Source organism: Paramisgurnus dabryanus, chromosome 21 (assembly GCF_030506205.2).
Source record: "Paramisgurnus dabryanus chromosome 21, PD_genome_1.1, whole genome shotgun sequence".
Taxonomy (NCBI): Eukaryota; Metazoa; Chordata; class Actinopteri; order Cypriniformes; family Cobitidae; genus Paramisgurnus; species Paramisgurnus dabryanus.
This window is the reverse complement of record NC_133357.1, coordinates 26,948,141-26,969,955: the sequence shown is the minus strand read 5'-3', so window position 1 is coordinate 26,969,955 and position 21,815 is coordinate 26,948,141. Positions and strand designations below refer to the sequence as shown.

Sequence of the window (21,815 nt, the reverse complement as noted above, 5' to 3'; positions counted from 1 at the left end):
AAGCCACAAGTTAAACGGTCCAACCCCCGTGTCTCTACAATGTTCTGATGCGGAGATATAAGGCTTTGTTTATTCCGTTGCTAGGGTACTAAGTTTGGTTGCTAGGGAGAAAAATGGCATCCCATAATGATCACACTTCAAGCCACAAGTAAAACGGTCCAACCCCCGTGCCTCTATGATGTTCTGAAGCGGAGATATAAGGCTTTGTTTATTCCGTTGCTAGGGTACTAAGTTTGGTTGCTAGGGAAAAAATTGGCATCCCATAATGATTACACTTCAAGCCACAAGAAAAACGGTCCAACCCCTGTGTCTCTACGATGTTCAGATCCAGAGATATAAGGCTTTGTTTATTATGTTGCTAGGGTCTTCATATTTTGTTGCTAGGGGCGTGGCTTAATACCTCAATAAGAATCCTAAGAGACTGATTGGATGCCTGAGTAAAATGAGCCCACCCCTATGTCTCTATGACACTCTGGTGCAAAGATATCCATCTGGGCTTTTTATAATGGTAGTCTATGGGAGATGTTGCTAGGGTACCCAAAATTGTTGCTAGGGGCGTGGCTTAATATCTCTGGGGTGATCCTAAGAGACTGATTGGATGCTTGAGTAAAATGAGCCCACCCCCATGTCTCTAAGACACTCTAAAGTGAAGATATTCCATCTGGGACGCTTTTTTTCCCTTTTATGGGCATATTTCCTGCCCCATTATAAGTCAATGGGAAAATTTGGGGGCCTCTTACACCCCAGGGGTACAGCTTACACCCCATTGTGAGGTATGTTCTTACACAGCCTGTCAGCCTCCTTAAATGTGGTAAGCCACAAGTTTCTACAAGTTTCTCACTCGCAGCTTTGACCCGTCAAAGTTTGTCTCAATGTTAAGTCAATGGAAATTTTGGGGTGTTTCAGCGCCCCGTTTAGGAATTCGGAAGGTCCCATCAGTTAGAAAAGATATAGCACACCTCGTCAGATCAGACCGAAAGTCTGTCCAAAGTTTGATGGCTGTAGCTTGAAAGCTCTAGGACGAGTTAGAGTTAGAAATTTTAGTCTCAGAAGAAAAAGAATAATAATAATAATAATAATAATAATAATAAGTTTAAGTGCAACAACAGTATGTTGGCTTTCTCAAGCCAACATAATAAACTTAGCAGAGGCTTTAGTTCAGTGGCCGTGTATGCCTACAGTGTGACATCATTTCTTCTGGCCATACAACAAGGACATTCTCAAATAACAAAACCATAAAACCACTTTATATAGAAACAAAATGTCTACATTAAGTCTACATAACATGTCTACATACAACATGTACAAAATTCAACATAGCCTACTAAAATAATGCACAGATATGCACAACCCTTATGAAAATTAACCATGGTTTTACTACAGTTAAAATAAACAAACAAAGACATTTGATTAGTGTATTAAAACCCAAAAACCAAATCATGGTTACTACACTTTTACCACAATTAAACCATGGTTAATTTTCGAATTAAAGCATTAAAAGTGCTTTTTAAGGCTGTGATTTTTAGCTAAGTGAAAATCCAGCAACATACTAAAACAAGCAAACACAAAACAATTCACCATTTAGACCTGAACAATCCGTTCACAGACAATAAACAGACTTTTAAATGGTTTGATAAGTAAACAGACTACAAACCTAAAACCTCTGCTCGTCTTCTCTTGGTTGTTTGGGGTGACTTTATTTTTGCGCTGGGATTTGTAACCTCGGCTAAGTTTTGCCACATTGTTATCTTTAAGCCTCTCGAGTCTAGTTCACAGTTGTTTGTTGCCTTGTGTAGTGACGGGTGTGTACAAGTAAGCCAGAGATGCACAGATGCTGGGCAATGACGCTGTATTAGCATACCATGATGACAATTTAAGTATTTGTGCTAAAACTCTGCAGATTCGGTTCACATGAGCTTTACAAAAAATTAAACCACAGCTGATTGCTAATGTTAATTTTAAACCCTGATGTCTGTAGCTAAGAGAAAAGATAACAACAGGGCTGGCGTAATTTTGTAGGTAAAACCCGGACGCGAGTTAGCATTTTTGCACTTCCAGTTCCATATTCCTGAAGTCTATTTTTTTAATGGGGTTTTGTTTAAACTCCTTAAATAAGATCTTATTTTATCCTATGATATACAACACATCAATAATAACACCACACATGACTTTATAAAGCTAAAAGTGTCTTTAAAAGAGTGGTTGCTAACAAGATGCTACATGGCACTCCAGACATTGTCAGTGACTTTAAACATCATCATGCATGAAGATCTCAAAAACAACATAACATGGGCAGAATTCCCAAGAAATATTAATTTACAGAGTATTACCATATCAGGATTTTTTTTAAATGTGTTTAATTTTGAAAGAGCTGTTGGAAGCTTCAAGCTTGGTGCTGGTATGTTGGTCACCAGCATACCAGCACCAAAACACAACATATGCTGGTCTTGGTGGTATGACCAGCATGGGATGCTGGTGCAAATGCTGGTTTGGTGCTTGGTATAGCTGGTGCTAATGCTGGTCTTGCTGGTATGCTGTTACAGGATACCCAAAAGTGAGCATATGTAGGGCATCGCTGACGCAATGCGTTTTGTTTATGTACGGAGAAATTTAGTTTGCGGAAAACCGGCTCACGTTAGTCAAATCATAACATTGTAACTGTACGATGGCGTTGTCAATTCCGCCACCGTAGCCGATGTAGATGTCTGGCGACTTAAGCAGCAATTGGGCAAGTTTTCGAGCAGAGTTTGATGATTACTTACTTGCGACCGGACTATCTGAGAAAGATGCGGACGTGCAAGCGGCAACACTGAGACAGCTAATGGGTAGTGAGTGCCGACACGTATACAAGCACAACCTGGGTCTAACACAAGACAAACAGAAAGATGTAAAAGCCATACTGGAAGCATTTGAAGACTACTTTGCACCCACTAAAAATGTAATCTTTGAAGGGTACGTTTTTGGAAATCTTAGACAAGAGGAGGGTGAGACTATTGATGCGTTTGTTACGAGACTGAGAGAGAAAGCAGCAACATGTGAATATGGAGTCTTAAGAGACCAGCTTATAAGAGACAGGCTTGTTCTTGGGATAACTGATGAGGGCGGAAGGCGCCGTCTGCTTAGAGAAAAAGACCTCACATTGGAAATGGCAGATGAGATTTGCTGCACTGCAGAGTTAATGGACAGTAAGTTGAAAACTATGGCACTGGAAACCACTGGAAATATGGCAGAGGAACAGCGACGGCGGCCTACCAGCAGGCCATATGAACAAACCGTCAAACCCGCACAGAGCATGAGAGGGACAGGCGAGTGCCGGTACTGTGGCACTCAACACAGATGTGGGCAGGACAGGTGCCCCGCTTTTGGCAAAGCATGCCGCTCGTGCGGCACCCCCAATCACTTTGCAAAAGTGTGCAGGAAAAGAGGCCAAAACTCACGCCAGTTACACACTATGGACGCCCCCTCTGAAGAGTTTCAGGATGATAATGGGGGCAATCTGGGCCAGATTTACACAGCAATGAGCATAGGAGCAGTAAACACACAGGGGAAGAAGTGGTTTGTCAACCTCCCACTGCAGAACGGGCCCCAAAGATGCCAGCTCGACTCTGGAGCAACCTGCAACGTGATGAGTATCAAGGACAAAATGAGACAATCACCCAGGACGGCTCTTCAGCCTAGTCGGACCAGACTGAAACTTTACAACAGTGCTTGGATGAACTCCATGGGACTGTTCAGCACTCAGTGCGTCATTAGAGGCAAAAAACACAAACTTGACTTTGAAATTGTGAAATACAACCAGAGGCCATTGCTTTCGGGATCCACATGCGAGGAACTCGGTCTGATACGCTTCACAATTCCATAGGAGCTGAATAGTGTAGAGCATATGAAGTTGAGCATGCTGACTAAAGAGAGCTTAATCAGCACGTATCATGATGTCTTCAACGGCCCTATTGACTCTCTTCCTGGCAAACTTAACTTTGAGCTGGACAGCACGGTTGCCCCTGTGCAATGCGCCCCCAGAAATGTACCAGTGGCCCTCAAAGCAGCCGTTAAAGTGCAGTTGAACCAGTATGAAAGGGATGGGCACTTAGTCACAGTCACACAACCCACTGACTGGATAAGTAATCTGGTCAAAGTGAAGAAGCCAGAGAAACTTAGGCTCTGTATTGACCCCAGACCCCTGAACCAAGCTCTCAAGCGGTCCCATTACCTTATGCCTACCCTAGATGATGTGCTGTACAAGCTGCCTAAAGCACGTATCTTTATGCTGGTGGACGCGCGGGACGCGTTTCTACAGTACCACCTGGATGAGGAGAGCAGCTTGATGACTACATTTTGGACGCCCTGGGGCAGGAAACGCTGGCTGAAACTCCCTTTTGGTGTGTCAGTTGCGCCAGAGCTGTATCAGAGGAAGCAGCACGAGCTCCTGGTGGGCTTGAAAGGAATTGAGCCTATAGCTGATGACATGCACTCATAGCACAACACTGAAGACTTCCTGTTACAAGGTAACATACATAAAGTCCCCACAAGGTGGCGCTGCTGCCTAGTACAACAGGATACCCTGTAACATATGCTGTTTTTTTCAGCAGGGGACATTGATGCCGAGAGACAGTTGTGTATTTCGGTTATGCTGTAGCCTAAGGTTAGCTTTTTATTTCTAGTAAACGCATTTAGATTTCAAAATTCATAAAAGTTTCATTCATCAGTGAAGATGACCTTGTTGATGTCTAAGTGTCATAAACTTTTGTTAAACAGCTGGTTTCAGATCCCACTCAATCATACCAGACCATAAATGAAGGTGAAGATACAACTGTCAAACACCAGGTGGCTCTCTATTAGTGAATGTGTCAACAACCAGATCCTTTCACAGTATGAGGAGCTTAAGGGGCTGTTTACACTTGGTATTAAGATGCGTTTTCATAGATCGGATCACAAGTGGACAAGAGAAACACATTCAGTTTACACCTGGTATTTAAATCTGTCTGTTTTGATTACTTTTAGGGGGTGGTCTGTGGAGACTGTGGGCGAGCCCTCTGCTTTCGTTTAAATTGGAGCGGGAGTAAAAATGGGTTTAAATTGACGCAAACTAATATTATGTCAGAGTATGCTGCTTGTGTTATAAGTAAACATACTGCACAATGTTTTGTACAGTTGCAAGAAAAAGTATGTGAACCTTTTTGAATTTCATGGTTTTCTGAATAAATTTGTCATAAAATGTAATCTGATCTTCATCTAAGTCAAGGGTTTTGACAAACAAAATAATTACACAATAATAAGCTCAAAATAATTACACAAAAATTCCTCCTCAACAATGTGCAGGTCTGATCCACAGCTACATGAAGTGCCTGCTTGAGGATATTGCTGACAGTCAACCAGTTATTAATCCTAAGGGTTCATTTACTTTTTCCACTGCCATTTTGAAAGTTGAATGAGTGTGTTCAATAAAGACATGAAAGATCAGATTTTGTGTAATTTTTTTTATACACATTAGGGTTGTCAATACCCTTGACTTATATGAAGATCAGATCACATTTTATTACCAGTTTATTTAGAGAACCATAAAGGATCAGAAAATATTAGAGTTCTTGTTCTTTGTTCATTATTCTTTACAAGCATTTAACATGAAAAGTGCTTCACACAAGCCTACATGCTAAACCCATCCAAATAAGTTGAATATAAAGTCAATTTAAAGAATTAGTAAATTATTATTGTAAAGTTATTTGTTGTAGTCCTGCAGTTGTTTACTTTGATTGGACAAAAAAAAAATTGGGCTGGTTTTTATTCCCTTTTGGAAGGTAATAGGCTTTTACTGGGCTGGAAATTTTTATTGGACCTGGAAACCCTGCAGTGAGATCCAATCATGATCACAACAGCAGTGCTCATCATGAGACTTCCTGCAAGGGGATCCTGCTAAGGATAAGCTGATGACATCAAAGTACAACGAGAGCGATTCAAGAGATCACCCGGAGGAGACTTAAAAAATTAGGAGGCATTTTAAGAGTTTTTGCGTGGTTTTGCATTTTCTTGCATGGTAGGTACCTTGTTTTATATGCTTTTATTGCTTGGGGACAAAAGGTATTGAACATCTAACACCACTTGCCTTCCTCTGGAACATGCTGAGATTTCCTGTAAAATCATCACATAATCAACTTCATTATTCACAGTTCCACAAGACAAGACATATAAATAAGACTTCTGTAAGAAAGAGAAAATGGATTTAAACTTGAAATATGGAATAATCATTCTTTGTAAAATTACTGATCTATTCTGATTCACTTACCAAGAATCATACAATTTCTACTTTCTTCAATGTTAAAACATCTTTCAATGCTGAAACCCATAACTCAATTTACTGCCTTTTCTGACTGCGCTTAACCTTTTCTTCACTGTGAAAGGGAACAGATCAACATTCGCCAAAGACTGAGTAATATTGTTAAGTTTAAGTAATAAATTAAACATATTACTTTAAAATCTCCATATCTGTAAAAACACTATTACAGCATTTCAGACTTCTTAAATGTACAGGTATTTATTAAATATTACAAACAAATGACAACAATTATTTACCATTAATGCTTACATAATGAGTGCAATAAAATATATAATCTGATTTTGCAAGCTTTGTGGATATTTTAATGGATACAGAAATGGTATTCAATAGGTACACTCTTAAAAAAATGGTTCTATATCGGACCAGAAATGGTTCTATCACCCGCTTCATATATGGAACCCCCAAATGGTTCAACATAGAACCACTTTAATGGGTTCATTAAAACGAACCCCAAATGGTTCTTTGAATCAAAGTTAGATGGTTCTATTTAGAACCATTAAAGGTTCTTTATTATTATTATGAGTAATTTATTATTGATAAGAAATTATAACCGATCCAGAAAATTATAAAAGTTTACTATTTATTAATTGTATTATACAGAAATATAAATCTATAAAAATTACTTAAAATCACATCTCTTTATTCTGTATTAGACAGCAAAACTTTAGTTTACATTTAAAATGTCTCATTTCATTCAACCATTTAGTTATTTAATTATTTCCATTAAGCATTTTCACTTTTTAATAAACATACATACGTTTATATATTATATATAAATAAATAAATATATATATATATATATATAAAAAATATTAGTATTATATCTCACAATCTAAAATGACAGATACCCAGTTAACATTACAATTAGATCAAGTAAAAAGTTGCACAAGTAAGGGATAATGTATTGGCAGCATGTCATCACAGAAAAAAGCCCCAACATTTTCTTCAGGACAAATGTCACGAACACATTTAATCATTTATAAATTTAATGTCGGATATGTAATTAATAGACATTGATATTTAATTTTTGTGTAATATAAAACTGTCCCTGTCAAAATGATTTGCAGCATTGGAGTTTTTAGTTTTGAGCAGTAGTAGAATGTCACGACTGGCCAATCAGAATCTAGCATTTTAGAGAACCGTGTAATAAGAAATGGTTAATGTAACACATAAGATCAACACAAAGTTGCACAAACAGTCAATATATGATCAACATGAGTTATCACCTTAGCATGACAAATAACTACACAGACTTCTTATAGAAAGGGATTCCGTTCTTGGGAGTTTGTAAACAACAGTCTTCAAAAACACCCACACTGATGTGCACTTCTTAGTAAAATTAATGTCCAAAACATAAAAAAAAGTTTAAAACATGTCAACATCACCAAGGAGGGTGTATTGCTGGAGTGACTGTCTGTCAAAAACAACGAAGGCTTGATGGCAGAGATCGCCATCTTCCAATCCAAGGACAAATGGGAATGGTTTTGTCACCTCAGCCTCTCAGAAGAATGCAACCATGTTGGTCCCAACCTGTTGAAAACAGACAAAACACTTGTTAGAATGCAGGCAAAGACTCTAAATGCATGATGCAGCATTATTATACAAAACCAAACAATTCATATTTCATACACACAAATGTAGTGTCTAGTTTAATTGTAATGAAATGTATACATTTCTGTTTTATTTCAATAACCTTACAATATACTCTTTGTTCATGCCAATAACTCAGATTCACAGTAATTTCAGATTCTGCCACGTCACTTTACCTGGCAGTAAGCCCAATTTTTTTGATTTTGCAACAACCTGCATACTTGCCCTTATTACTTAATATAGACAACACTTTATTAGCATATATTATGTAATGAATACAAGGCTGGACATTAACTCTTTCACCGCCAGCGTTTTAAAAAAAAGTTGCCAGCCAGCGCCAACGTTTTTCATGATTTTTACCAAAGTTTAATGCCTTCCAGAAAATGTTCTTCTTTAAATATATAAACATACAATATACCAAATGAAAGAACAGACCCTCTGCTTTCAAACAAAAAAAGACCGTTTCATCCTACCTTTAGTGGTTCTTTTGCAATCAGCTTTTGAATATGCAAACACCACATTTTGAGCAAAAAGCAAAGATAATTCCATTTTTATGACGGACTTTTCATAGAGATCCATTCAGAGCGATCTTTAAAACAGACACGGACATGCAGCAACTTGCCATAGGGCAATACTTCCGGTTTTAAAAAGTTGCGGAAGGGATAATAGCGGTATTGCGGAAAGACAGAAATTCTCGTCATTGGCGGGGAAGCGTTTTCTCTTAATTCACGAGATATCTCGTCAATGGCGGGGAAAGAGTTAACGTTTGTCCCTAAAGTTAATGTTTTGGATGTGCGAGTGAAAGACAATTTTTCTTGTCCGAGTTTTAACTCTATTCGTACTTGTAAACATGTCTTCTTGCTAGTTCACAAACAAAATATTAAATGTTTTAGGTTGCTTGCAAAGCAAAGTGTGCAATACTTCCATTACTTACATAGACTTAAGATTTTCTTCCCACTTTTGTAGACAAGAGTTGGAATATCATCATGGGGTTCTGTAGAGATAAATGTTTAGGTTAAATTAGTAACTTTATTGTCATAATACAACTCAAACAACTATTGTATTCCCAAGTGTACCTGGAGGTGATTTGTTGATGCTCCTGGTTCTTGGCTGGGAAGTGCAGGATTCTGTCTGGAAAATGCAATGCCCAAGTTTCAAATAGCTTTTCGGCATGGTCAGGAAATAACACAGAGAAGTCTGGTGAACTCTGAAAATGACAAATCATGCATTCATTTTCAATAAAACTTTAATGTAAATTTATGCGATAATGAATGCTATATGGGCTAGCTTGTCAGTGAACTACGGCATGTAGTTAATGGTGCTTCACCTGTTTTCAGATTATGGCAATTTACTACTAATCACAGAACCGGCTTTACCGATTAGATAGGCTTGACAATTTTATACAATTAAAGAGATAGTTGGGCCAAAAATGATATTAAACCCATGAATTACTCACCTCCAAGCCGTCCAAGATGCATATGTCCATCATTTTTCAGACTAACACATTTTCAGTTATTTTAGAAAATGTTTTAGATCTTTCAGTTAATTAAATGTAAAGTTATGGGGTCCACTCTTTCAAGTCCAAAAATATTTGCATCTTTCCTTCACAAAATAAATCCATATGGCTCCACGATAATAAACAAAGGCCTTCTGAGGGTAATCCGTGCAGTGTTGTTGTAGAAATATAACAAAAATAACTAGCTTCTGCTAATGGCGCCATCTTGGTCGCGTCCGCATTTAAGATGAGAGCTGTCCTGAATACAGAGGAGTCTAAGATGGCGGTATTACTGGAAGCTAGTTATTTTTGTTTATAAAGTTTAAATATAGATATTTCTACAACAAAACGGCGCGGATTACCCTCAGAAGACCTTTGTTTATCATCGTGGAGCCGTTTGGATTTCTTTTGTGAAGGATGGATGCACATTTTTTGGACGTGAAGGAGTGGACCCCGTAACTTTACATTTGATTAACTGAAAGATCTAAAACATTTTCTAAAATAACTCAAAATGTGTTCGTCAAAAAAATGATGGACATATGCATTTTGAATGGCTTGGGGGTGAGTAAATCATGAGTTTAATATAATTTTTGGGTGAGCTATTTCTTTAATCGTGCAACCTTACATACCACTTTTGAAAATGACATACTCACAGCAAAATAAGCAGGGATTCTTAATAAAGAAATGCTTTGATATGCATCATTGTAATATCAACATATCACTTTAAATAATAAAAAAACAAGTGCATTTTCATGTTACCTGTAAATAACTTTGTAAAAGCTGGTATCAGAACCTCAAAGTTACATTGTTTTAATTTCTCCAGGAAAAAAATATCCATCTTTTATCCATCAGGGTCTGTGGAAAAGAGCCAGAACTGTGATTTAAGTGGGCATCATCAAAAACATTTGAAAAAGATAAAAATGTCTGTAACTTACAGACCAAATGAGAGTTCACACCCTGTCTGTGAACTCAAGGCTAAAGTTTCATGATCTAAACATGATATTAAAAGCATCAGTTTGATTTCAACTTTTACAACAAACGATTATTTATTTAAAATGTACACGTTTCTTCCTCATATTAACGTTATCTGTTTTAAACTGAATTTCTAAACCATTAGAATACGTTACATTCTAACGTTTCTAAAATTATTAAAACAAGCCATGTTTTAGACATATTTCATAAAACGTTTGATCAAACGAAATATTTAAATCATTTAAAAGCAAGCATAAACATCGTTTAGATTTACTGGGCATTACAGACTAGCCAACGGAAGCTAATAAAACTAGTTTAATAACAGTTATGTCATGTGAACCATCCTTTTGCATACTTTTGCATTCAGAAACAGTTTAAATGATTAAAAACAATGATACAAACCTTTTCCTTCAAATAAATCAAAGATAAGTCGATGAAAAACCTTTCATGTATCCTGAGGTGAATAGTAAACTCCCGCTTCAGGTATCGTTGCAGTGACAGTGAGAGGCACTGACGTGTCTGTGTGGGGGAAGGGAGCAGTTCTCTCTGGGGAAGAACAACACTGACACCCGGTGGTCACGCCGGTAACATTCCGACTTTGTGTAATTAAACTTTAAAATTGGCGTTCACTTTACAAACCGACTGCAAATTTGAACATTATACATATATATTCTCGCCTGAACTTATGTTTAAAATACATTTTGTGGACTAGAGAAAGTAATATTGAGAAACAGCTATGTATCTATTAAGCTGGCTCTGCTTCAAAATTACCCAACATTGTTGGGTTACACAAAAACTACCCAACACTGATAAAACAACCAAACAAAATAACCCAACTGGCTCACGTTTTTTAGAGTGTAATATCGTTTCAAAAATGTAGAAAGTTTACTTACCTCAGGGTACCAACAAGCAGAAATGCCGGTCCGGAGTCCGAACTCCTCAGTTTGAAAAAAAAAAACCTGTCACGTCTCGAGGCTCATCTTTGCTTATGGTGCAACGCATATATATGCCACCAGAGGGCACTTTTGCGATTATTTGTTTTTAATGCCCCTTCAGGTTAAATTAAACATTGACAATATAGAATGTACAAAATAAAGAAAACACCTGGTTATTCACCAAAAACGCAAACTGCACTGTAAGTTTCATGCTAATGTACAAACTTGCATAAAAAAGCTCACAGGAAATAAATCATACAATAAATATGAATAGCCTATTTGTTGACTCTCTCTTTATTTGACCACAGCCTATTGACACAAAAAGGTTTGTGAATGAGTTGTGTAGGTTTGTAAATGAGTTGTGTAGGTCTGTAATTATTGTGTAATCTTTAGTTTACACTTCAGTCACAAACGTGAATTATAGAACCATTTTAATAAAATGGGTTCTTTGCCCTCCAAGGGCTCTATATGGAACCCTTTTTTTGGTAAAAGGTTCTATTGGCCAAGTAAAGAACCTCATGGTTCTATATAGAACCTCAAGGAACCTTTTTTTTTTAGAGTGTATACACCGATATGGAAATTTTGGCCGATACCGATAAATATTCGTATTAATTTCACAATGAAAAACTCCCAGATTGCGGACAACTTGTCTTTGCGCTAGACTAGCATACTCTTCTTAAGCCCGCAACACGTGTCATCTTCGTGCTATGTCACAGAAAGCACCAATCAAAACTCCACATGGCCAGCAATGAGCAAGTGAAGTGGTTCAACAAACCGAAATAATCCATAATTTATCGGCTTTCATTTATCGGCCTAATTTTGCTATCAGGCCGATAACCGATAATATTAAAAATAAGCAGTTATCGGCCGATAACGATATGTCGGCCGATATATTGTGCATCCCTAGTATTCAAATAAAAGATTCTTCGATATTTTCAGAGAGGCATACTGTCTAATCTTTGCTTTCTAATATAAATTGCATATCTATACTTTATGTAAAACAACATTTAACTGTTAATTGTAAATAATTTTGTAATTATTTGAAGTTTGTGCAACTGTAGCAAAAAGTAACAAAAGCGTCTTCATTTATCTTATGATAAAATAAAGCATGTAATGGAAACTGCATATACCGTACATATGATTTTCTGCATATTGCAGTTATATTTGTAAATATTTGTTTAATAAAGGCATTTAAATTTCAAAAATTTCATTTTTAACCTTAAAAGTAAAGACAATTCTTCTTCCTTCCAATTCATGGCTTTTTCGATAGACAACAGTGCTAGTTAAGATAGATGTCTCTGTCCGGTTGCACTGCACAGGTAGTTTTTGATCTGTTTAAGGCATGAAAAACTCCTTTCCATCCCTTGCAAATGTAGCTCTGCTGGTATCACAGAGACACATGAGTTTAAAGAGTTCTGGCATAGCCTTGTCCAAATCATTCAACTTAAATTTTCTGAGGAGGTCACACAACATGTCTCTTTCAAAATAAAAACCCTGCAACTCTGATTTGAGCCTGGGTTTGTCAAAATGATGACCATAGACTGTGATTAGAGAGTTGCTTCAACTGGGAATTCATTATGCATCTGTTCATACATTTCATTGTTCAGCAACTAAAGAAACTTTTAAGATGTCCAAATAAGCAAATCTCTGATTGATTTGCATCGTCTGGTTGCCAGTTATTGATATATAAGGCTGTCAATGGTACCTTTTCATAACCATTGCCTCTTTTGTTGTGGTCTTAGTCAGCTGTGGAGCACGAACATCAGGGAGATGAGCAGCACTGGTGTGTACCTGCATAAAGTGGTTTTCATAACGCAGATTTTCCAATGTGAAAATAATTAAATTTTATTTCTACAAAATGCAATATCTATTGTCTTGTGCTGTACAATGTTTTAAACAACATCAGTGAGAGAAAAATAGCATTAAATGTGAAAAGAAAAACTCAAAGTTTTCTAAATATCCAATTAAGTTTCATCATCCATGAGAGGTGCATCAACAATCCGCTTAAATACATTAAGCAACTTTTCATAAAATTTTCGGCAACTGTGGACCCTGCCCATGAATAAAAATTTCATCTAGTTGGCCCAATCAAGAGCCGCCAACCTCATCCAGCAGAGCTGTTCTCCTTGAAGAAGAAGAGAAGAATGTTTGAATCCTCCTAAATTAGCAAAAAACGCTTGTGCTCTGTGTGCTTTTTGCTCCCTGGCTAACAAAAATATTTAACCTGTGTGCATAGCAATGCATAAACACAGCAGATGGAGCAACTGCTTTCACCTTAGCTTGTAGACCGTTTAATGCAGAAGCCATCACGACCACTCCAGGTAACACTTTAGAATACGGATCCATTGTTAATGAATAACTACACAGGAACAAATCACTAATGCAGTATTAACAATCTAGTAACTACTGTTAACTAACAAGGAACTCTGATTAACAAACTGGTAAGTAATAGTACACAGATGAATGTGGTAGTTCACTATTAACTAATCAATAACTACTATTTTTTCATACTTCCAAAAGAACTACTGAGAAGTTTTATAATTCATGCAAACTAAACGACAACTAATATAGGACAAATGAATAACACTACATTAACACGTTTACTACTCTAAACTAATACACAAGACTGTTTACATTATCAATAGGTAATACTAGCAGACTTGTTCTCAGGAACTTATAGATTCAACTTAAATGCCATACATACAGTTTCTGCAAAAGACTATGCAGTCTCACAAAGTTTCGTGATATAGTCACGTATTTTTTTTATTATTTTTTCGTGATATTATCCTGAATTTCCGCGTTTTTCGTGATCGTATAACGAATTCCTGTTTTCGTGTGATTATCACGTATTGGTTACTCAACTGTTTTTTCCTATTTTGAAACCATTGTTGCTTCGGTATTGGTTGCGCCTAGTAGGCGTGGTTATGCTGAAGTATCGAGACTCGCGCGTTCGGAGAGAAATAACGCGAGATCCGCTGTGGCAATTGAGGAAGGTACATGTGCTGTCTTTCTAAAGTTTGTAATATCACAGATTGATGACATAACCGGTGAATAAATAACAGAGTGATGAGCGAAGAGAAGTTTTCGGGTTGGATTGACTACAGGTGGTGTATGATTGCATCGGAGTTCGCGGATATATGACGAGCCTCAATGATGTGCCTCAATAAAGATTGTAAGTCACTCTTGCTTATTATTCGGTCTTATCTTATTATCTGAAGTATTGTTGGGTATATTGTTGCAAGTATTCAGATTGGATAACATAGCTGCAATGTTTTATATATTTATACATCAGATGCGTGTCTCACGTGTTTAACGTTAACCTTTTAAGAGCAATATTATAAAGTAAGTTAACGATTCTTACAAATGGCGCTTTATTTGTTTTATTCTAGAACCACATCACACACACACACCGACATACATAAAAATCCCGGGTGTCACGAGCAACAACAGAATATCATTGCAATGAACTCCAATCCCTTCATTTATAAAGCAACGCGTCTGAGGAACACCTGTTCAACACGTGAGGATTTCCACCATACTGAGGAGCATCTCCATTTCAACACAATGGGTTACATCAAGTAGACATTTTATTAAGTAGTGCATTGTACAGTCTGCCAAACACATATATTTTTTGATAATAATTTTATAATCACTGTTTTATGTATGATTTGAATCAGTGTTCTAAAGTTAAGATCACGGTAACACACTAGTAATTACTTTAGAATGATGTAGTAACACTTGAGTCATTAATAGTTGGTTACCATGATCTTCACTTTAGAATACTGATCCCAAAAAATAGTAATTACTTTAGAATGATGTAGTAACACTTGAGTCATTACTAGTTGGTTACCATAATCTTCACTTTAGAATACTGATCCCAAAAAATAGTAATTAATCTAGATTGATGTAGTAACACTTGAGTCATTACTAGTTGGTTACCATGATCTTCACTTTAGAATACTGATCCCAAAAAATAGTTATTACTTTAGAATGATGTAGTAACACTTGAGTCATTACTAGTTGGTTACCATAATCTTCACTTTAGAATACTGATCCCAAAAAATAGTAATTAATCTAGATTGATGTAGTAACACTTGAGTCATTACTAGTTGGTTACCATGATCTTCACTTTAGAATACTGATCCCAAAAAATAGTTATTACTTTAGAATGATGTAGTAACACTTGAGTCATTACTAGTTGGTTACCATAATCTTCACTTTAGAATACTGATCCCAAAAAATAGTAATTAATCTAGAATGATGTAGTAACACTTGAGTCATTACTAGTTGGTTACCATGATCTTCACTTTAGAATACTGATCCCAAAAAATAGTTATTACTTTAGAATGATGTAGTAACACTTGAGTCATTACTAGTTGGTTACCATAATCTTCACTTTAGAATACTGATCCCAAAAAATAGTAATTAATCTAGATTGATGTAGTAACACTTGAGTCATTACTAGTTGGTTACCATGATCTTCACTTTAGAATACTGATCCCAAAAAATAGTTATTACTTTAGAATGATGTAGTAACACTTGAGTCATTACTAGTTGGTTACCATAATCTTCACTTTAGAATACTGATCCCAAAAAATAGTTATTACTTTAGAATGATGTAGTAACACTTGAGTCATTACTAGTTGGTTACCATAATCTTCACTTTAGAATACTGATCCCAAAAAATAGTAATTAATCTAGATTGATGTAGTAACACTTGAGTCATTACTAGTTGGTTACCATGATCTTCACTTTAGAATACTGATCCCAAAAAATAGTAATTAATCTAGAATGATGTAGTAACACTTAAGTCATTACTAGGGGGTTTCCATGATCTTCACTTTAGAATACTGATCCCCAAAATTATTAATTACTTTAGAATGATGTAGTAACACTTGAGTCATTACTAGTGGGTTACCGTTATTCATATAGTAGTTAATGGAAAGCTAATCTTAAAGGGGAGAATCTTAACCATTTACAGACTATTCACATATGAGCTTGGAGCCATACATAAAACATATTTTTTGACAGGTAAGAAAAAAATCACTGTATAAGCTTTGGATGGTTGATGAATCTATAAGTTCCAGTAGTCTTTCAATGATTCAATGAGAACAAGTCTGCTATTACCTATTGATAATGTAAACAGTCTTGTGTATTAGTTTACAGTAGTAAACTTGTTAATGTAGTGTTAGTAATTTGTCCTATATTAGTTATCGTTTAGCTTTGCATGAATTATGAAACTTCTCAGTAGTTCTTTGGGAAGTATGAAAAAATAGTAGTTACTGATAAGTTAATAGTGAACTACCACATTCATCTGTGTTCTATTACTTACCAGTTTGTTAATCAGAGTTTTGTGTTAGTTAACAGTAGTTACTAGATAAATATTTTTTAATTACTCATTTGTTCCTGTGTAGTTATTCATTAATAATGGATCCGTATTCTAAAGTGTTACCCCACTCCACCATAGGTTTGTGCAACCAATTTCTCTTCAAACCTAAATGATGCCATTGCTGGGGTTAAAACTTTTTAAACAGATAAATAAACAGATTCTTAATTGTTTTAGAAACAACAGAAGCGATACTGTGAATAAGATCATTCTGGATATGATCTGACATTCCAGAAAACACAGTACTTGTCTGTAAATGCATCGCCAGCAACTCATCATGTTTAGCTTGACATTCAAGAAATTCTCTGTAGTTAACCTTATTGTCTGAGCTAGTATTTTCATAGCGACAAAATGCTAACTGAAATGCTAGCTCTTGTGTGGCAAGCAGGGTTGTGGTGTCAATTTTTCTCCATTCTTTTCAGTTACCCTCACTCAAAGTCAACACACGCTTTAGGGGGTCTATTAAAAGTCAATGGGCTCATGGGAGGCAAGACAGACACTGCCTCCCTCCTGACCCCTCTATCAGGGGATATCGTTGTTCAGTTTTATTTCAGTTTTTGCCTCCTCGGAGGAACACCCCTGGGAGGAGTTTGCTTGAAGAACTTATACTGAGTCCAGTAGGTTCTCGCTGTTGTTATGGCATTATCAGCATTATCAGAAAAAAAATACATTAAGCTGAAATCCAACCTCAATGTTGACAACACAGCATAACGTACAGTCACTAGAGTGATAATCAAATCCTTTTAAAAGTTTATTTTACAGACTTTGTGTCTTCCATATTTTTTTTCACAAAACCTTTTCTGTCTATAGTATGTTCAAGTATTAGGATAGTGCGGCAAGTATTAGGAAAGTGCGGCACATACATATGGCTGACTTGGCTAAGTATGCGTTAAATCATGTGATCGCATAATCGCATCTTTCTGGAGGGACTGAATATGGGTGTGAAACAGTGGCGGTTCCTGAGTGCTCATCCAAGGGGCGCTAATTCAAAATAAGTATTCAGAGTGTCATGTGTGTGGTTCCCTTTTCCAAAATATGTGTTCTGCGTGTACATAGATAGATCCTGTGTACATCACGTTTGGTTATGACGTGTGTTATGTGCTGGCTTAGGGGCTAGAGGTCTACACGGAAGACCCGAGACCCGAAGACCCGGGACCCGACCCGGGACCCGTACGGGTTCGGGTCTATATTTTAAATGATCAGCCGGGTCGGGTCTCAATCTATTACTTCGGGTCCCGGGTCTGTTTAACATTGTGGGTAATACACACACTGACATTTAAATAAAATATTTCAAAATCACAGAGATGATAGCAAAGAAGCAAAGCTAACGAAAGCAGCCATGGCACTGAACGAGCAATCGTTATTATAATCCAAATGGGCAAACATTATTAAGCAAGTTGACCCGATGTAAAACTGCGTTATTAATCACCATGACTGTAAAGTGGACTTTAAAAGCTGGAATAAGCATTAAACATTTCAATCGTCAAGAGAGGAATAACATGGATGGAACTTTCTTGGAAAAAAAGGATTGTGCATCACACAGACAGGTACAAGGAGGGAGAAGACTAACTTCTATGGGTAAGACAAAAAGTTTAATTTTCGCTACTTGTTTATTGACTTATTAATAACATTTAGCTAAGAATATTTGCCGGTCGGGTCTGTGTCTTCCCGGACGGGTTCGAGTCCAGATTTTAAATAAGAGACGGGTCTTCGTCGGATCCGGGTCCAGCTTTTAAATAATAGACGGGTCCGGGTCGGGTCCAGCTTTCAAAACAACAGACGGGTCCGGGTCGGTTCAGTGTAGCACATTTGCGGGTCTGATCGGGTTCGGGTAGGAATTTTTGGACCCGTGTAGACCTCTATTAGGGGCATCAAATTTCCATTGTAAACACACGTATTATGCGAAAACAAATACATCGAGCGAAATACCGAAGTGAACATGGCTGTGAACGACTTTTGCAGATTATGTGAAGTAAATCAAGTCAGAGCTTTTTCAAAACACTATGCTTACCCTGCCTACTTAACCTGATCCTCCACGAGAGCAACCAAGGGGAACACAATCACAACTATCGCCTTGCCGGCCTTGCCAGTTTCTCACTGACGATCGGTAATAGTTGATTAAGTAAACTTCTCCCAAAACCTATCGGGAGTAGGGCAACAACACCATCTCCATTCAAAATGTTTAACAAACACTTTTCTTGTTTGAGCTTCGGTTGGCAAATGCCGGGAATATTATCCACAAAAGAGCGAATAGCATTCTGTTTCTCCATATCCGCTGTAGATGTCACAAGGTGACAATCTTTTTTCTTTGGGGCGGAACCAAAATTATGGAAGTTTGGTTCCGCCTGGAAGTGTTTCCGCCCGGACCGGAAAAGACGAACACCGGACTTCCGGTAAGCGCCGCGAGCGGGAAAATCAGCGAATTCGATGCACCTGTGCCTAGTTAGGAACAGCGGTTGGCGATTGTAGGATACGCCAAGCAAGGCAGTACTTAAGGCCAAGTTTATTCACATTTGGGAGAGCTTTTGGGGTGCGTTGAAACGCTGTGTTGGGCCGTGTTGGTGCACTGTTGGTGGCTGTCTAACTCTCTCTCGCTCTCAGGTGGTGGTAATACACTTGCGAAGACATCCAGAACCTTAAAGGTTGATGAGAATACGGAAATATTGGTGAATTGAGACCAAGAGAAAACGAGGATTGAAAACGACATTGTTGTGAGTACCAAGTGCAAGTTGTAAAAAGCCTTGTGTATCGATCTAGCTGCATGTAGATTCCTCCAGGAGGAAGAGGACGGCCCTGCCCCTATTATAGTGTGGTGGGAGAGCCGAGTGAACATTTACCGAAGCAGTCACAACGACGACACCACTAGCTGGGCCGCATATTTCATCGCCAGATCTGACCAAAGTGAAGTGAAGGAAAACGGGAGTCCTTTTTATGCACGGAGCGTGGTGGGTGAGTCTTTGTGCTGTGAAAACCTTTAAGTTGACGTGGTGTTGTATATTGCTGTGGGTTGCTGTGGATTAGTGTATGTCCTGTCTGACAGACCCCCGCCTTCGCGCACTTAGCTAAGGGAAGACCAAGAGGCTGCTGGCCTCAGCTTACTCAACCCTGTATATGTTGTGAGCGTGTTTCAGATCTCAGAAAGTAGCACGGTGCCCCGGGACGATCCTTTCCCCGCCTAGACATTTGGTGGGTGGTGCGAGCAACAATGAAGAGCTGGAGAAACAGCAGCATTGTGAGTACGATTTGTGGCTATTACTATTCAATACTGTTAAACTGTGCGAGTCTTATTGTTGCAGAGAGCGAGGTGAAGTGAATCTCATCATCCCGTGGCCTCTACAAAGGGGCGCCCCTGTCCAGAGTTCGAACGCCGGACGGCAGCGAGGAAAGGGAAGCGCTCGGCCCGGTGAGACGTTGAGTTATCCCACCCCCCTGCCACCGCCCAGTCGTCCAGAGGGTTCGCCCCCGACGCCACGTAGTTAACACTTACGCCATCAGACGTTTCGCCAGTTGATATCTGTGGAGAGGGAATAACCTGAGGAGAGATCGAAGAAACCTGTACTTACGGTACGCTGTGTCCAGCCGAGGGGTGAGAGCCATTCAAAGCCAACTCACTGTGCTTTTGTATTCAAGTTGATACCTGTGGAGAAAAGAACAGAGAGAGTGAATAACCTGAGGAGAGATCGAAGAAACCTGTACTTACGGTACGCTGTGTCCAGCCAAGAGGTGAGAGCCATTCAAAGCCAAATAACTGTGCTTTTGTGTCCAAGTCGATACCTGTGGAGAAAAGAACAGAGAGAGTGAATAACCTGAGGAGAGATCGAAGAAACCTGTACTTACGGTACGCTGTGTCCAGCCGAGAGGTGAGAGCCATTCAAAGCCAAATCACTGTGCTTTTGTGTCCAAGTTGATACCTGTGGAGAAAGGAACCGAGAGAGTGAATAACCTGAGGAGAGATCGAAGAAACCTGTACTTACGGTACGCTGCGTCCAGCCGAGAGGTGAGAGCCATTCAAAGCCAAATAACTGTGCTTTTGTGTCCAAGTGGATACCTGTGGAGAAAAGAACAAAGAGAGTGAATAACCTGAAGATAGAGCAACGAAACCTGTACTTACGGTACGCTGTGTCTAGCCAGGAGGTGAGAACCATTCACATCCGATTAACTGTGTCTCTTCGCCAGTGGTTACCTGTGGAGGAGATAGAGGAAATAGTGAGTGACCCAACGAAAGTCGTGGAAGTGCGAGGAAGAGCCCACACCAGGGAGACCCAGGTACGCAGCCCAAATAAGAATCCACCACACTCATTTGCTTCTGATTCTGCCTCCAGGAGGACAAAGGAGCGCGCCACGGATAGCCTAGACCAGGTTGTAGCCTGAGTCCCACGCCCCTCCCTGGTCCTCAGTGCCCTGGACATTTCGTTGCCCCTTTGTTCCCTGTCCGTGGCCCACCTGGAGGGCAGAGACGGATATTAGTTTTAATCTCCCCTCCCCATTTCCCAAGAACATTTTAAATATTTAATAAATCAATAAAGATTATTTTTATACTTACCTGTCCTTGTTGTTGTCTGGTCATTGGGTTGGCTTTGGGGACCTCCTCGAGGTGGAAGTTGAGAAGGGGCGTGGCTTAAGCCATTAGTAGCCAGCCCCTGGGTGTGACATAAACTACGTCACATTTGGCACTTATGCGGCTTTCACATAGGATGTGTTGTGCGCTGCGCTATGAAACCCATTCATTTCAATGGCTTGCGCCGCACGAGGGCGTTTTTTTGTTGCGTCAAGCAAAGCGCAGCGGAGCGCAGCATTCGCTCACGCTGCGGTCAAAGTTCAAAATAGTTTAACTTTTGCGCTGCGCTCTGTGACAATTACCCGCATGGCCAATAGAAACGGGGCATCCAAACAAGCAAAATGGACGAAAAGCTTATACTCGGAATTCCTGGAGCTTTATAATACAAGTTTATATTCCTACAGAGACATCGGAAGGAAAGCCGTGTCATGGAAACACGTAGCAATTCAAGTTGGCATGTCAGGTGTGTTTTAATTCAAGTAGCTTGTTGTAGGTAGGCAGCTTAAAGTTACGTGAAATGGAGACGGGCAACATCAGTCTCTGTATTC

The 21,815-nt window shown here is 38.6% G+C and overlaps 1 long non-coding RNA gene across 2 annotated transcripts; it reads right to left on the bottom strand.

Moving 5' to 3' along the window:
* Positions 1 to 7,268: 7,268 nt before the first annotated feature.
* Positions 7,269 to 10,220, bottom strand: LOC135776118 (uncharacterized). Of its 2 annotated transcripts, XR_010544045.2 has the most exons (4): positions 10,176 to 10,220; positions 8,998 to 9,128; positions 8,856 to 8,915; positions 7,269 to 7,861 (listed from the first exon to the last, which is right to left on the bottom strand). It is a non-coding gene; the product is annotated as an uncharacterized lncRNA (long non-coding RNA). The 2 variants fall into 2 exon arrangements; XR_010544044.2 differs by lacking the exon at positions 10,176 to 10,220 and having other exon boundaries at positions 7,306 to 7,861; positions 8,998 to 9,293.
* Between the last annotated feature and the right edge of the window lie 11,595 nt (positions 10,221 to 21,815).